Source organism: Bidens hawaiensis, unplaced genomic scaffold, assembly GCF_021521415.1.
Source record: "Bidens hawaiensis isolate Kalapana, Puna unplaced genomic scaffold, B.hawaiensis_p1.1 tig00047043_1, whole genome shotgun sequence".
Lineage (NCBI taxonomy): Eukaryota > Viridiplantae > Streptophyta > Magnoliopsida > Asterales > Asteraceae > Bidens > Bidens hawaiensis.
Genome location: NW_027506023.1, coordinates 65,391 through 71,094, shown reverse-complemented (window position 1 = coordinate 71,094; position 5,704 = coordinate 65,391).

Genomic DNA, 5,704 nt, shown 5'->3' with positions numbered 1-5,704 from the left:
TTTCACCTGGTCAAAGGTAGGTAACACTGAGGTATTTGTCTCATCTTCACTCCTTTCTCAACATCTGGAGTTGAATGATGATGACTTTCCTTCCAAAATTGTTGCATCAACACGGAAACCTGAACTCATTGGGGAAACACTTTACAAAAACTTATTTCCCTCTCCAATGTAGTTTCTTTTTCATACAATTATTCAGTGTATGTCATGCAAAACAACAAGCTGGAATGAATTGCCATTAAATGTTCAATATCTGGCATATTTCATTCTAACTGGTTAAAACTACTTTTCAAATTCAATCTTTAACGATCTGGTTTCAAATATAAAAGAAATGAATGCACCAAAAGGAAAAACATTTTAATGCTCCCAATATTTTAATCGAAATTACCTCATGAAAGTTTTACCAAACATGGGCTTGATCCAAGGATCACCAGTCCAAGTTCAACGTCTCAGTAATGAGATCTTTACGAGAATAAAAGATTCCAAATCTTCAACCTTGGTTAATGAGGAGGAACTTACTCAAACTACTGATGCTTCAACAACAGTAGTTAAGGAAACAAATCCCACTGCTCAAGGTGATCAAGATACTCAACCTCGTATCTTGAAACCCACACCTCCCACCAAAAAGGAAACATTGTAGAAATCCACCAAAACCAAATCCTCAAAGAAACCCAAAAAGGTAATTCTGGAAGATGAGGTGTCTGGCTCACCTATGGAAAAACAAATCCACAAAGAAAATTGACATTTGTTACTTCCTCACAACATGTCACACCTCCACCCAAGCCAACTCCTCAGTCTTCCTCACAAAAGGAAACTATTGTAAGCACAGGGGACCCAAATTAAAGGGTTGAAAGGCTAATAACCACTCCAAAGCCAAGCCCCCTCCTAGGGCTACTTTTCTTTCACCCCCATTGGATCATCATATTATAACCACTGAAGAAGTTGTTCAAGTACTTACCAAAAAGTCACACATCGCTGAGCGCAATCCTTTATTTACCACATCAAATGAAAGGGACTCCATAGATAAAAATGTTTCTGTTGTGACACGTATTACTAAGCCATGGAAAGAGGAGGTACATATCCCTATCACTACAGGTGATTTAGATTTGGGATTAGATGAAACTACTACAACTGTTGAAACAACAGTTTCTCAGTTCGATAGTAGTCTCTTCAATAAGACTCATGTCATGGCAAAAACTGCTGATATTTTGATAGCTGATATAGTTGGAAGTCCCCAGTTCAAGAAAAAGGGGCATCTGATCTATTTCAAGATGAAAATTTTGATTTTGATTCAGATAAAACTGCCGATGTAGGTAAAACTACTGATGACAGGACATCAGATGAGACTATTAATTTAGTTGAAGGTAAAATTATTCATGAATTGACGAATCAAGTTCAGAGGTTGAATTCTGAAGTCATGGTGCTAAAAAAGCTCATCTTAATAATGGGTTAACCTTAAGTCCAACAAAACCATGATAATACCCAATTGTTGACCTCCGTCCTGTGTGAATTCCAATGTTGCATACAACAACTAGTCACTCAAAATTCACCAGCCACTCAAAGCTCAAGCACCTAAGAGGGTATAACCACCTCTAACCCAGATTTTGTTGATCTAAAATCGTTTATTACTTCTCAATTTCAAATATTTCAAACCAAGTAAACATTGAAACCATAATGCTTAGAAACTCACTCAACACTCTTGCTAATGAACTAAGAAAGCAAATGGTCTATCAAGAAACCAGCTGGCAGAACTTGCTGCATTTCTCCTCCTACACCATGGTTTCTAGAGCAAGCTCAGGCTGTTGCTAATGCCAAAAAGGCAGAGAATGTCCTTGAAGCTTCAAGAAAGGTAGACGAGAATAAACTCGATGATAAAGCTAATGAAACTGCCGAAGAAGCTACTAAACTGAAAAAAATGTTGAGAAGGGAAAAGAAAGCAAAAGAGAGGGCACTAGTCAAATAACTAAGAAAAAAACCATAAGAAACAGACCCTTCAAATACAAAAAGGCTCAACTCTGTCTCCAAAGGTGGAAAAACAAAGAAAAGATCAATAGTTTCACAAACTAATGATGAATCTTAAGACATACTAGCAGTTCTTCAAACTACTGATGAACAATCAGTTGTTACACTTCAGCTGATTCAAGACCAGCAGTTACCAAAACTGCTGATGCTGCTACATACCAAACTACTAGTGATCTACAAGAACCAACAGTAGTTTTGAAGACTATTGATGCACCTAAGGTAACACAAGAACCAAATTCAAGGGACCATATTGTCCTTGGCTTGGCATACAAATTTTATAGCGAGCCTTTTGGATATGCATCTTTTTCGGAAGCTTGGGGCGTTGTACTTGGTACCAATTTCTGTCCACTTATACGCCCTATATGTGTTCCATGCATGTATGGATGCTCTATGGATGTTATTTTCAACAATGTAATATGTTAGTAGTAAACTACTAAATTAATTGAAGAGATGTTGTCCTTACCGATCCTTCATGAATATTCATCTAGAGCATTTGTGATTGTCATCGTGTTCACGTCAATATAAGTTGTTGGTGTTCTTGGTAGGTTCCTCAACCTGAGATCCATCATAATATTAGCATAAAAAGTCTTATCAACCTAAAAATAGACTTTTAAATTGAGCATTGTGCAACTATAGACTAGGTCTTAAATGTTTACGTGGTGTGTTGTTTTAAATTGACCATTGTGCAACCAAATATAAACTTGTGAAAATGGAGCCCAAAAAACCACCACGTTAATTCTAAACATCTCCTTGTCCTTGTCCTTACAACCGTAAGTAAGAAATTGGTTGAATTTGGGTTCTAATCGAGGTAAGAAGTCATTACTTGACCCATTCTCATCCAATTGGTCTATTACATAATAGAATTGTGATCCATGTGAATATGGTTTGGACTCTACCCTATGATGATGCCAAAAGGTATGATGCTTTTTGACACCAAGTAGTTGTCTGTATAAGTGTGTTCTATTTTCTTCCTATCATCATGCAGTGCGTGCGTGTTTTACAATATAATCATCTCTTCTGGTTTGAGCCAAATAAAGCTGTCAGTAGAAACCAAAATCCACAGTAGGCGGATGTTTTGGGTATGGATAAAAGAACGTTCATGGCTCAAGTGTCAGATACAACAGCAGCTGGGCATTTACGTAATAGCAACTTACAAGCTGATGGTGAAGATCAAGTTTCATCAACGGTTATTATTGGATATTTTCAGAGACGAGTTCCAAATTTCTAATCCAATTTCTAAAATCTAATCATGGCTTAAAGTATGGAATCTCTAAAGTCAAAAACCAAATCAAAATCGAAAGGCATTGAACATCAAGAAATCTTCAAAATTGATCAAAAAATGTGATTTAATCAATCGAATTGATGTGTAGAAGTATTTAGATTCATCAATCGATTATGGAATTGCAGAAATAATGCACTCAATCGAGATCTGATTAGGGTTCAAAATATTATGTTTAAACGTTCTGAAACAAAACTGAAGACCTTTAAACGTTCAGACCAAAAAGAACATCTTTAAACGTTCTAATACATTCAAAGAAGTTCTAGGTTTTAAAAAAATAAATGAACATCTTTAAATGTTCTAATACGTTCAAGGAAAATCTGGGTGTTAAAAAAATAAACATTTTTAAACGTTCTAATACGTTCAAAGAAGTTCTGGGTGTTCAAAAAATTTTAGAAGTTTTGAACTTCTAAACAGAACTTCTAAACTAACAAAAAAAATTAAACGCCTGTAACATGAAACTGAACACTGAAATCACTTCACACAATCTCGTAATCATCAAAAAATTATCAATCGACCGTCTGCAACTGAGTTTCTGCAAATAGTGTATTTCAATTCAAAATCAATTGAAGTGTGTGTCTGTAAATGACGCCGGTGACGATGGTTGAATCGATGCAACAGATAATTAGGATAGAAACGATTTGAAATAATTTACAAATTTGTCACCGCGTGTTTTTTTAAATCTAGGGTTGAGGGTGAAGCGTACGTAATGTACGATATGAGATTACTGTATTTTATTGTAAGGCCCCGTTACCGGTAGCCCTGCTTTTGTGTTGGATTTACTCATAAACGCAGTTCTAAATATCAGAGTTAATTAAAAACTTTACGCGGAATATAAAACTTTCATAAAACGTCACATAACAAATTTATAACGTGTCTTAAAACATTCACTTTGTCTTTCCAAATTCAAAATATAACTTATAAAACATAGCAGATCTTCAGATGCCAGGCTTTCATTCTTCTGCCATGTGTCCTGCTCACGCCAGCTAACACATTCTACTCACCTGCGTGCATACTAAAAGTCAGCTACGCTGAGTGAGTTCTAGTTAATCATACATCATACAATACACTTACTTACCATCAATCATGCATCCGAAGATACATAATAATTACTTTACTAATTTACTTTTATTTTATACTTTCATACATACGTACATAGTTTATCACGTTCATACTTTATATTTACTGTCCATTCTATCTCAGATATTATTAGAGTCTGATCCTTTCCTTTTCTATCTCAGATATTATTAGGGTTTGATCCCTCTTTCCTTTGTCTATCTCAGATATTATTTAGGGTCTGATCCCTTTCTTGTCTATCTCAGATATTATTAGGGTCTGATCCCTTTTTAGTTCTCTATCTCAGATATTATAAAAGTCTGATCCCGTCTTCTCTATCTCAGATATTATTAGGATCTGGTCCCTCTTTCTTCATCTTCATTCATACTATCTTTACATACTTATACATACACTTTTCTTTAATTATTACATACTCATACATTGTACATATATACATATCATACACAATTCACCTTTCATATTCATACCTCCCTTGTCAATACGTGCAATATCCGAAGATCGTTCACGTACCGGCAAGCTTTACTTCACATACATAACATAATATCTATCACATAAATCATACATGGCATACACTTACCATTTAAGGTAAGTGTATTAACTATCACATCAAGTATGCATACAGCCCCGAAAACATTACAAGGAAATGGGTCTAGAAACTCACCTGAATGCGGTTACGCTCACCGTTGATCGTAATCCCTTTCTTGAGCTATGCACGGCTAACTGTATAATATATATATATATATATATATATCCGTCAATTAATCTTTCACTAGATCAAGTTGGTATTTTAGTTACCAACATGTTTCTAAGTTGGGTTGGTTTGTTTAATTCCTACATATGGTCCAACTAGTTAGATTGGGTTCACAATTCATCATAACATCTGGGCCCAACTGATCATGCCCAAAGTCAACAGGCTTGACCGAGAACCTGTTTTAGCCGAGAACCATATTGCCGAGAACTACGTGACCGAGAACCACATGGCCAAGAACATCCTGGACGAGAAATACATCGACGAGAACATCCTGGCCGAGAACATCCTAGTTGGCTGTTCGTTTGACCAAAGACTATAAGGGTTGATCTTGGATTCTCCAAGCTTGGCCGAGAACCCCCATCTCAGCCCATATGCTATCTTAAGTTTTATCCTTCCCAGATTACATGGTTCATGGTTTAAATCATGAACTATTAAGCCTATATCATCATCGTTCATACTCGTTTACACCCTTTATTAACCCGGCTTCAAGATCTACCTCGTTTTAGGCATAAAGCTTAGACCTTTAAACGTTCTAGGCTAGATCCAGGGTTCCTTTATGAACCGTTTACAACCATATG